Here is a 12,831-nt window from a genome sequence, read left to right as displayed (position 1 = left end):
GAAGGCCAAGAACTACTTGCAACTGATTCTGGCAAGGGATATCAAGGACAACAAGAAGGGCTTCTATGATTTTATCAGCAGCAAAAGAAAGATTAGGCAAAATGCAGGGCCACTGCAGAATCAGATGGGTGTTCTGGTGATGGAAGACACAGAGAAGGTAAAAATTACTGAATGCCTTCTTTGCTTGTCTTTACTGTTGAGACCAGCCTTCATGAGTCCCAGCAGTAAGAGAGGAAGGCTGGAGAAAGAAAGGCTTCCCCTTGGCTGTCGAGGGTTGGGTTAGAGATCAGCTAGGCAGTCTTAAAACCTTAAATCCATGGGATCCACCCACAGGTGCTGAGAGAGCTGGCAGATGTTGCTAATCTGCTGCTTTCCATCATCTTTGAAAAATCATGGAGAATGGGAGAATTGCTTGATGATTCAAGGAAGGCCAATGTCACTCCTGTCTTCAAAAATGCCAAGGAGACCTGGGTAACTATCAGCCAGCCAGCCTCACCTCAGTTCCTGGAAAGGTGATGGAACAGATCATTCTGGGGATCATCAAAAAGCATATAGATGACAAGAAGGTCATCAGGAACACAGAAGCATTCAGGACGGATTCACCAAAGGCAAATCAGATTGGACCAATCTGATAGACTTCTATGATGGCATAACAGGATGGGTTGACGAGGGGTCAGCAGTGGATGTTGCCTACCTCAGCTTCAGCAAGGCTTTTGACACTGTCTCCCATAACATCCTTACAGGTAAGCTCAGGAAATTGTGGGTTAGAGGAATGGACCTTGAGGTAGATCAGGAATTGCCTGAAGGCAGAGCTTAGCGTGTCATGATTAGTGCAGCAGAGTCCAGCAGGAAGCCTGCAGTCAGTGGTATTCCCAAAGGATCAATACTGGGACCAATCTTATTTATCAGTGACTTGGAGGAAGGGATCAAATGCACCTTCAGCAGGTTTGCTGGTGACACTAAAGTGGGGGCAGTGGCTGATCCACCTGAAAGCTCTGCTGCCATTCAGCGGGACCTTGATCAGCTGGAGGGTTGGGCAGAGAGAAACCTGATGAGGCTCAACAAGGGCAAGTGCCAGGTCCTGCATCTGGGGAGGAACAGCCCCAAGTGCCAGCACAGGCTGGGGCTGACCTCCTACAGAGCAGCTCTGTGGAAAAGGACCTGGGACTGCTGGTGGATCACAAGCTGTCCATGAGCCATCAGAGCCCCTGTGGCCAGGAGGGCCAATGTCATCCTGGGGCGCATTGGGAAGAGTGTGGCCAGCAGGTCGAGGGAGGTGATCCTCCCCCTCTACTCAGCCCTAGTGAGGCCACACCTGGAGTGCTGTGTCCAGTTTTGGGCTCCTCAGCACAAGGGAGACAAGGAGCTACTGGAGAGGGTCCAGTGGAGAGCCACAAGGATGATCAGGGGTCTGGAGCTTCTCTCTCATGGGGAGAGATTCTGGGAGCTGGGACTGTTTGGTCTAGGGAAGACTGAGAGGGGATCTCATCATATCCCTGTTGCATCCCAGGTTTGGGTTCACATAATAGGTTTTTTCTTTGTTAGTTTTCCAGTTCTTTGTACCCTCGTGCATCCCCCGGGTTTTCCCCTACTCCTGTGATTTCCGTGCCTGTCTCCCCGTTCTCGCGGTCCCACTCACCCCAAAGTCTCGTGTCCGCCCCTGCCGTGTTCCCATTGGTCGCTGTAGTACACGTCATCACCGCGATGTCTGTACCCATTGGGCGGGAGGGCTCCCCGTCTGCCCTGTCCCTTCCCTATTTGATCCCACTCCTCGGCATGCTCGAGGCCATTTGCGTCCGTGCGAAGCTGGGAGCGGCTGCAGCCTTTCCATTGCAGCTCTCGCAGCCAATAAAGCATCCAGCCGCTACGCAGACGGATTTGGACGAATTCCCTGCCTCTTTGTTTCTTCCCTCGCGCCGATGGCAAAGCGCAGCCAACAGCCCACCCCGGAGCGCGACAGCAAAAGCGCCCGGAAACTGCGGCGAGCCCCGGCCCCGACGAAAAGCTGAGAAGCCCAAGCCGGGCATTCGGGAGCTGACTGGGGCAGACAAAAGTAAAAAGCAGCCGCGTATCCCCTCTCAAGAGAAACGTAGAAATATCTCAAAGGTGGGTGTCAGGAGGACGGTGCCAGACTCTTCAGTGGTGCCCAGAAACAAGACAAGGAGCAATGGCCATAAACTGAAACACAAGAAGTTCTACCTCGACATGAGGAAGAATTTCTTTACACTGAGGGTGGCAGAGCCCTGGAACAGCTGCCTGGAGAGGTTGTGAAGTCTCCCTCTCTGGAGACATTTAAAACCCTTTGCACATGTTCCTGTGTCACCTGCTCTCGGTGACCCTGCTTTGGCAAGGGGCTTGGACTGGATGATCTCCAGAGGTCCTTTCCAACCCTAACAATTCTGTAATTCCGTGATACTGGTCTATTGCTATTTCTTGAATAAATCACAGGGTTTTTGTTAGAAAAAGAAATACTTTATGAAATTTGTCACATCAATATTTCATCTAAAAAAGTAAATGTTAAAATAATAGTATTGAGATAAAATAATAGTATTAAGAAACAAAATCCACAAGCTGATTTAATTTTTCAGCCCTTTATATGTATCCATGATGATGTTACCCTATTGTAGCACACCATTACCACAGATTATTCCTACATATCCCCTTGTTCCTGCTCCCTGAATTGTGCAAATCTTAAAAAAAATATGCACACACACACAAGTAAGGACTGAAGCAAAGTATTTTTATACTCCTTGTAGGAAAAAAGTTGCCTTATTTTACACACACCCCACACCAAATACACAGGAGGTAGACTTTTATGTTTCCTACTCTCATTAATGCTTGGACTAGTTCAGTTATGTAGAACTTGAAACATAAACCATACATCCACCTTTCTCAACTGGGAACGTAATGCACAAAGTATAAATGTCTTTTTTCAGCCCTCACTTCTGATAACTACTGGTCAACAAAGACATAGAAATTTAATTTTCTCCTTTATGTTTCTGCTGTTTGTCATCTTCTAGCCAAGACTTCTTTTGATGCGGCCAAGCTACACTGGCCTTGAATAAACAGCAGTTCATCATGAACACAGCACAATTGTATGTGCAGACTGGCATGTTATTCCACTGCATCCATCTCCTACCTAATAAATTACTGTTTTTGTTACAAATATATAAACACTATTTATTAATCTACTCAAATATGTCCACAAAATGCATCACCCTCCCTCTAAGTTAAACTTAAAAAAAAAAAATCTTGTTTGTCAGATGCTTTGGAAGTAGATTCTTTTCAGCAGCTAAAGATTACGTTTCCCTTTGATGTTTGCATAGCACCTAAAAATGAGGTTTATGTGAAATTCACACAGATTAATGCACAAATAGTCAGCTGCCAGTTTATTGGTGGACACTCATCTGTGAAATCTGAATAGAGGGTTACAGTGAGGAATTATTCTGAAAAAGTTTTGAATGTCCAAACCAGTAAAGTCTTTTGAAGACACAAGTATTGCATAGATTAGAAACAGTTCCAAAATGTCCTTGAGCATGAAAAAGTCACTTCAATTATCCCATTCCTAACTGCAGCTGGAACAATTAAAATCTACTCAAATAAAAAATCTGAACTATTTGAAACACCATTTGAAAATTCCTGATAACTTGCCTAAACAACCCTAAAGTTTATTCTTTTAAACTAGTACCAGCAACAAAATTCAGATACTCCCTTCACAGGCATTCAAACATTCAAGTAAATAATGACAGTTGCAAACAAGTCTTAAAAACTACCAAAAGCCATATATTGAAAGACATGATAGATATATGGACTCTCTCATGAATTTGCTAACCTAAATTAACAAGCAGAATGTATTATAAATGCTTACAGAAAATGAAAAATTTCCTTCAGAAATGAAAAAATGCAAGTAATTTCAACAGTTAAGCTGGTACATCCCAAATTAATTATAGGCATATAAAATATGCTGTTGATGAATTAGCACAGCAGAAGATATACTGACATAGCTAAACAACGACAAAGGTCAGTTAACTGGTCATTTTTATACACTCTTTTTCTTTTGCGAACATGTGCTGGCTTAAGTATTAAGTAATATTTACCTAGTACACAGCAGATAAACAGCATATGTAAACACAGAATGTCCCCTAAGTAACTTATAAACATAAGAAAACTGATTGTTAGCATACTTGAAATATATGTACTTGAAATAAATAGAATCTAGAAGTACATATATTTTGCATAGTTAACAGCAGTATAACTACTGGAGAAATTTAGTGTCATAACATGTAATAAAATGGTGCTTTTGTCTAATGCATATAAATAGTTCCTGCTGTAACACAGCAGTATGAAGAACATTCTGAAATTTACAAATACTTTTCGTATCAGTTAGGTAAACAGAATCAGAAAGTTGAAAAAATCCAAAGACTTTTGAAGGATTTTTGAACATGCCCTGTTTAATAATTATGTATTTTTGTTGAGAAATACCATTTTATGTAAGTTCTGTATTGCTTGGAAATATCTTTCTCTGAAACTCTGTTTTCTTTCTTGAGTCTCAAGAATTTCTTTTTAAGTTTAACAGATAATGTAACTATAAAAATGGATGATCCTTTAAAAGAGGCAAAATATCAAAGAAATATCTGAAGAGAATCTGTAACCTCTGTGTCTCTTGCAACACTGATTCATGAAATCAACAACCAATTACCCAAGTGATCACTGCAAGTGTACACTACACACACTTCTGACTCTTCTAAGATAACTGTGTCAATATTAACCTGACCAAATTAAGAACAAACTGTCTCTTTTGTTCTTCACACTTCTCACATGGGGAGCACAATATGGCTTTTGTCAGAGGTGCTCCATCATTTTGGCTCAAGGAAACTGTCAGTACAGTTTGGGATTCGTTATTCATGGGCAGATACCCTGATGGGTCTAATGAAGCCTTTATGCTGACAACTCATTTGCTAAAAATACCCAACCATCACAAAATATAAATGAGGAATATCATATCCCATTACAATTTTCACAACTGATGCAATTATCACAATACAGAAGTCATACATACTGCTACTGCATTCTCTTAATATTTCATGGTCGGTACTCCTGCATTCCAGTTTATTTCTATGTGATCACTGATAAAACTTTATGACATACTTAAATTGCAATATAATAGGGTAAACACCAAAGATACAGCACACATGCAGAGCTAACAGGCTGTGTGCCATTTGTTGTAAATCCAGCTAATTACTAGAAGCCCTCTCCTTTATTAAAAAAAAAAAAATTATAATGAAAGGCAGAAGAGTGCAGAAAAATACTCAATTTTTTATAAGAAATTTTCAGGTAAAGGTCAGTAAAAATCGAAAGAACAGTATAAACAGTATTATGTTTACCAGACTCCAGAAACACAAACAAGTGTATTTTTTGTTTTACCTCTTTTTTTCTTCTATTAACACCATTGGTAAAAATGCTCTATTAAAAATCCCTACCTTCTCTGTAAGGAAGGACTGCATTTTTCTATTGTGCATTTCAATGTACCAAATAGCAGCTCTTCTGCACTGATATTTATCAATCTTCTGGAAAGAACAAAAATAGCAGCAAAATCTGCTTTCCTTATGTCAACAGTTTCCAAAGACAAAAAAGGTATTAGGTCCTAAACTAAAGAGTAGGAGAACGGGTATCTCTGAGCCTTGTAATCTTGCTCTATAATAACCCCAGTCACACATTTAACTTTAGGCATTCCAAACTTAAGTTGGAATGAATTTGAATCGGAAATATTATAGCATTGTGGAAAGCTCATATTGAATAATGCAATGAGTGCCTGTTCGGCACTCACACCCTCAGTACTGATGATGGCTGTGTTTTTACAGTCTATTTAATTAAATTCAGAGTAACTAAAAAAAATTAAAAAGAAAGCTAAGAAAAAATAGGGATTCCTCTTTAATTAAAAAAAAGTTAGCATGCTTCGTTCAATGAAAGCATGTTTAGACAGGTTCATAATGGAAAGAGTGCCTTTTCTACAGCATTGGTGCATTTCATTATAGTGTCATAACAACGATCCATTCTTTATGAATTCAGATTGTAGCTAAACAGATTTTACTCGCATTTGATACAGGTACAAATTCTGTATATTCAAATTCAGACTTTTCCATTTTAACCGGTGTTTAAGTAGAACTTATAAAGATTTAAATATTTTTTGTGTATTTAGCAAAGCACATGATTTCTGGGCAAGACTGTGAAGTCTCAATTCATTCATACAACCTGAGGTAGAAAAATTTTGCTCAGGTATACTGCCAAAATGCAGTTTCATTATTCCCCATTTACAGAACTAGCTGAGACAGCTCTGAATTTAGCAGCTGGGGTACAGCATCTTCATGTATCCTAAAAGATACATGATATACATGTAATATAAGGATATCATCATGGCTCATTTGGCTTATAACATTCTTCCTAGAGTTACCTCATCTTCAGTGTCTATCACTGTCACCCACCTAAGGAATACAATTTCTTATCCATAAGCAAGGCAATCCCCCATGAGTGCTGAGGTGTACAACTAACTCTCTGAAATACAACAGTGAAAAATGCTCCCCAGTGTCAGTGGGGTTTGTGCACATATACTCAAAATATGTAGCAGTTCAGAAGGGCTGGAGATGAAGCCCTGTTAAGGCACTGCCACTACTGCACAATATAGACATTGAGTGCATAGCCTAAAGACATTAACAAACATAGGTAATGGTCCACACACTCCTGTGCTATTAATAATAATATTAGATTGCTGGGACCTCAATATCTAGAAGAAAAGAAGTTTTGCAGCAGTACAGGAGTCAGAGAATATCAAAGTACATCTTGTAGTCTGGTGTAGAGGTGAAAGTACACATTTATTTCTATCTCTAAAGGAAGAAATTCAAGTGCTTGTAATTTATCTCATTGTTAGTGAATGTCTTCTATAATAGGAAAATTTGACTGATAAAGATAAAGCTTCCAGTTTTGAGCATTTCTGGCAGTTAAAGGTTAAGTAGTTTGGAGTTGTTAAAAATGCAAAATAGATAAAAATGTATAGAAGTAATTTTCAGGTTTAAAGGCTTAAATGACACCTCCCTTTTCAATCTGTCTGAAACTCTACCTCTGTAAAGTAAGTGAAGAGACCAACTAGAAAACTTGCAATCATAGCAGTACGACTTTTGCTCCAAGTAGAGAATTATAGAGAAATGTAGTATGTTGAAATGTACTCCCTCCAGATAATTTGAAAGGTTGAAGTAAATATGAACATGGTTTTTTTGGCAAAAGTACATGGAGATGAAAGTCTTTTCTTTTGAAACCACAAGCATACAAAGCCTAAAAGTAAACACAAGTGCTTATGCACCATACTTAAAAGCAAAGATCCCCCACACATATGCATGAAATATATACAAAATTAAATATCTCCACACTGAAGTACAGCATTGTTTATACAATCTAATAATTATTTACCTCAAAAATTTAGAGGAGAAAAAGAAGCATTATTTTTTATTAATCAATAAGCTATGTGGACATAGCCTATAATGCACTTTTTAATTATTTTTTATATTATTTTGTTTTCTGATTCTAGGTTAAGAACTTGCATCTGATTTTTGCATAGCTTGTAAATTGATTAAAAAATACTGAAAAAAACACAACCTATCACTTCAGTTACAAGGTTCATTTAGTCACATACAATATTTGATTTCACTGTTGACTGATTAGCAAGTGGTAACAAGCAAAATGCTGAATAGACAGAGCGATGAATTAAAACATAAGAAACATCACAACTATACATAGACTGACCAGGAGCTGTCTCTTTCAGCCAGCTAAGTCTCAGGTGTAAGGTTATACATAATAATTCATACTTTATGAAATAATCCCCATGCAAACATGATAATGCAAAAACACATTTTTGGCTGTCAAGAAAATTTCTGGCAAAATTAATCAACCATTCATCCATTCAGGCTCTTTGCATATCCTTTTGTCAAAGAGGGAATACTAAGAGATTTCTTTCCTCTTTCATGCACTCATTGCAATGGTTTGTAAAATCCATCAAGCCTGAGTTGATTTATTGAACTGTCTCTTAGCTCAGCAGTGTAACTATAGCAAATGAACTGGCAACTTCTTAAAAAACAGCAGTGATTCAACAATATCTGGTTTATTTGATTCCTTCTAAGTTCAGATTAGTAATTTCTTAAAGGCACTGACTTGCATTATTTAGTAGTTCTATCTGCAATTTTATACCAGCACATTTTGTTTGTACTGCCCCATATTTTAATATTATGTTTTGATATTTGACAAAGGCATTTTTGATTTATAACTGATGTAAGACTCTACCTAAATCTTCACGGCAGTTCGTATGCTTCTACTGCTACTCAATAGAGCTTTCAAATTTAAGTACAATACTGCTGGGTACTATTATGTGAGCCATCTCCCTCATTAGGCTATGAATACTGAAAACTAATTACCCCCACCTATTTCTTTAATTACACAGACAACTTTGTATGCATATTCAACTGTTTTTATATTTATCTATTCCCATCACTAATAATGAGAATTGTTAGAAAAAGTATTTAAGGCACAAAAGACAGAGATATGCCAAGCCATTTGAAGCACATGGATTTTATTGCTATGCATCGTCCATTGAACCCCATGAAACACATTCATCACTCACCAGCTTTGCATTTTTCTTCATAAAGATATATGACCTTTGCCTATTAGATTTCATTAGCAGGGCACCATACAAGGCTCGTCTGCAGATGACAGGATAGAAAGCTAAACAACCTCGCCTGAAGGATTTGTGAGAACAAGCCCATCTTCAATCTTTGTCCCTGGGAGGCACTTCTAACACCTGCCAACCACAGCACTATCATCAGAAAAACATTTAGAGATTTATCTTCAGGCTGGTGATTATAAGAGATAATTTGTTTGGAGTACGGATAAAGTTGGTCTAGCATAAACAAACTACAAGCTCAAATTATACGACGAACCTCATTAACTATTGATTTAACCACTGCAAATCCATGAACAAATGTTGTATCAAAATGTTAATCCTTCATGAAAATATAATAAAAAAACCAAAAATGCCAAGGCAGGATGGCAGACTATTCTTGGTGCACTTTTAATGTTTGCAGTTTAAACTGGAAACAGAAACTTGCTTTTTTTATAACATGGACAACACTGTACTATTGTGATTTTCTCTTAACAGGGAGTTTTGTCTGGCAAGAAGTGCTAGATCTTTTCAGTTACTGCCACTATAGAGAGATGAAACAGTGTTTTCTCTCCTACTTTCAGGAATATTTATTTTGTTTTGAGACAGCAAGCCTAGATGTACCATTAAAAACACTTTCAATAGCAAGAAGCTAGAAGTATTATAAATGGATATCATCACAGGCAGACGAACTAAAAAACTATCTATTCATTGATACCTTCTATATTATAGATATCACATCTATCCTATGTTCCGTAAAACAAAATAACTTTCTCCTAATCTCTGAAAATTATTTAAACTCAAGCTAAAAATAAACTCTCAGTCTTCAGCCAACAGTATATTTAGAAATAATACAGCTGCATTATTCCTGCGGTCTGTTTTTGAGGGGGAAAGGTTGGGGTTTTTTCCTTCTTTCCTAATACAATGGCATTCAGGCCTGTCCCCTCTTTGGTAACAGAGAGAAAAAGTGCTGCCAGACTTCCTGTTGTAATCCAAGGAGAAGAGCCAGAAATTGTTTCCACCTGATGTTGGTGGAATATGGTCTAGGAGAATTCCATTGTGCTGGCTCTGATAGCAACACAATTCCTTGATATGCCTATCTTGAGAGCTCATTTGTGTACAGAAGGTAGAAGGAAACCCGCAGTACCTCCTACACTCCAGCACTCTAAACAAATCATTCAGTGTGACTTGCACTTAATAACAAAACATCAACACTTTTAACACTATTATTACTCTAGAAACAGCAAAAATCTTCTCGAAGAAACTCAAAAACTTTCAGGTAAAACATTCAAAAGAAGAAGAAATTGTGAAAATATTTTCATTGGATGACATTATCTCTCATTACTAATTGCTTCTGGATGGGAATGGGATTGTGAAATTATTTGTTTATCAATAAAAAACCAAAGGCAAAATCTGCTGGGGAAGACAGTCATACAAGCTACGTGTTCCTCACACAGCAACTCAGCCATTCAAAGTTACATAGCAATTTTTTCTTTTACATTTTACCTTTTTTTTCCCGTTAGATTTACTTTGCTAATTAAAGTATTCAACTCACAATGTCACTTCAGGAATAAACCATAGTTATTTAATTATTAAAGCCACTTCACTCCATATATATAGACAAGAAAATGATGTTGTAAGATAATTGATAGAAAATTAAAAATAATCAGCTGATAATACATCTAAAGAGCCACTTGTGTAGGATTAAGTTATATCACTTCTACTATATTCTAAGTTGTTGTTATGTCATTTTTTGATGTTTCATCAAATTTCAGTAACTGGTGATTGAAAGCTAGCTACATCTAGCTACATCTTCTGCTTTGTAAAGCAGTTCTTTGATTCCTCACAGTCTTTTGACTGCAAATAATTTTTCTCAAAAAAATTTACTTCTTCCATTTATGCTCTTGACTCCAAAATACTATTTTCTCCTATAGGTTTTCTTTCTCCAGTGCTGAAAATTCTTGACTTACATAAGTTTTACTTTTGCTATTACTTGTCATGAACACTCTTGTTCCCATTTCAAGTTCTCATTCTCCTTCCTATGACCCCAAACTCTCTAAATGCAAAATATAGTTTCACATAGAGGCACAATGCTCTCTAATTATACTTCAGCCTTTTTTATACTTTTATCCTTTGGTTCACAACAAATGTTCCCTTTCAGCACCACAGATCCACATTTTTGAAAAACGCTACTCTAAGCAGGTTCTCTTCATGTGGGAAAATTCAAACAGTAATTATTACCTTCAGATGTTCATTTTGCAAGCCTGAACAAAAAGGCCTATTCAGAATTCCACAAACTAAAAGTTAATGGAAATCCACTCACTGACTTCACAGGATTTGGCACATGCCACTAATCTACACATAAGAATTCTCCCAATCATATCCGTAATGATATTCATGGTATTGCTTAGACACTCCAGTTTAGCAAAAGGAAGTAAGTAAAAGGAAAGGAAGTAAAAGTTCCCTGCTAAGTATTTTAGTATTTTAGAAATGCATTTTCAATTATTTTGATTAAATCACTTTTGCCCTGTATGCTAAATCACTGGTACTTTGGTTGACCACCTGTAGTGCCTTGTCAGTACGGAACAACTGTCTGGAATACAACTGAAGACAAAAGAGAATTAATTTTCTATTCATTCAGTTTATCTCTCTGCTGTGGGAAGCTGAACACCTTCCTCCAAAATACATGAACAAACAAGGATCAATGCATTACCAATGCAACTGACTTTAGCATCATCTGCAGTGAGACTGAACTAGGAATTAGAAACTGGGGAGAAATGGTCAAATGCTGTACACCAAACTTTGCCAACAAAAAAAAAAAAGCCCAAATAAGAGTAGCAATTCAGTTTCTTGTAATTCATTTAAGTTTCCTATGGATTCTTCTAATAAGCACTTACAGTTATGCAAACAAAATGCCTTTAGCAACTCGTTTGTTAAACAGTCAGTTCCTTCAGAAGAGAGAAAAGTCATTACCAACACAAGCAAAACATGATAAAACAAAGTTTTTTGTAGATGCCTGCCAGGGGACTCATACTTAGTTACACCAGGCTGAAGTTAGCTGTGGCACCCTTGTCTCTGTTTTACAGTAACTAAGAGAGCAGCTTTACCACTGAGATAGTTATATTTCCTGAGAACCAAATACAAGCTTTCTGTAAGGCTGCTTTTGGACCTACAGGACCAAGTTCTCCAACATACATGCTTTCTTCAGGTTGTATCCTTCAGAAAGTTGTTCTTCGCTCTCTCACTAGACAAATAGAAGTGCAAAATTAGATGCAAAGCAAAACAGTACCCTAAAATCAATCTGAAGTTAATCACTCTGAGATACAGGACTGCTTGTAAATGCAGTTAAACAATCACCCAAAGAACTGGAATATGTTTCATATTGTTCTAGTTTTACTTGATACTTACATTAAATACTCAGTGTTTAAAAGAAATTATGACTAGAAGTTTGCCAAAAAGAAAAAGGTTTTTTGCTGAAGAATAGTAACACAGGGATTTTGTTGGGGTCAGTAAATAAAAATGTGCTTTGAGATTTAATATTACAGGAAAAGTGCCATGCAAAATCTTTTTTAAAAAATATGTTCAACAGGCAGGTCAATTAATTTCCATAATCTTCAGCTATATCAGTACAGCCCCAGTGGCATAACACAAGTCTGAAATGGGCTTTACCAACTTACTGGCAATTAAACCATGTGCACTAGTGACTCCAGCTAGCACAACTGGCTCTGCTCACACCATTACAGCTTTCTTCCAATAACTTAAATCTTGAGCCAAGACTAAACATGTGCTTACTCTCTGCTTCATGACTACAGTCATTCATTGTGACTGAAGCATCTTTCTAACACACTAAGAAATAGGTACTTCTCACCAATAATATATTATCAGAACCATGTAGTAGATGCTAAGTAATAAAGAAAAGGCTCATTTAACAACATTAAAAGAGTGCATCATTTAATAGTGCATCTACTACTTTAATATAGTTTTAGTCTCTTGCAACTGTGTTAAGAATAAACAGCAGTAACACAGACCTACAGCTCCTTAAGTGAATATACCTGTATCATAATCTCTAAAAAAGATTGTCGTGGTTTGACACAGAAGTGCAGTCTCTCAGGAAGTTGTGGTCAAACCAA

The 12,831-nt window shown here is 37.5% G+C and overlaps 1 protein-coding gene across 6 annotated transcripts in view; it reads right to left on the bottom strand.

Annotated features, from left to right (window-relative positions):
- PRUNE2 (prune homolog 2 with BCH domain) overlaps positions 1 to 12,831 on the bottom strand; it is a 134,393-nt gene that overhangs the window by 57,872 nt on the left and 63,690 nt on the right. The gene's annotated exons all lie outside the window — the stretch shown is intronic.

Source organism: Anomalospiza imberbis, chromosome Z (assembly GCF_031753505.1).
Source record: "Anomalospiza imberbis isolate Cuckoo-Finch-1a 21T00152 chromosome Z, ASM3175350v1, whole genome shotgun sequence".
Lineage (NCBI taxonomy): Eukaryota > Metazoa > Chordata > Aves > Passeriformes > Viduidae > Anomalospiza > Anomalospiza imberbis.
The sequence above is the reverse complement of the archived record's forward strand: the minus strand, read 5'-3'. Positions and strand labels throughout refer to the sequence as shown.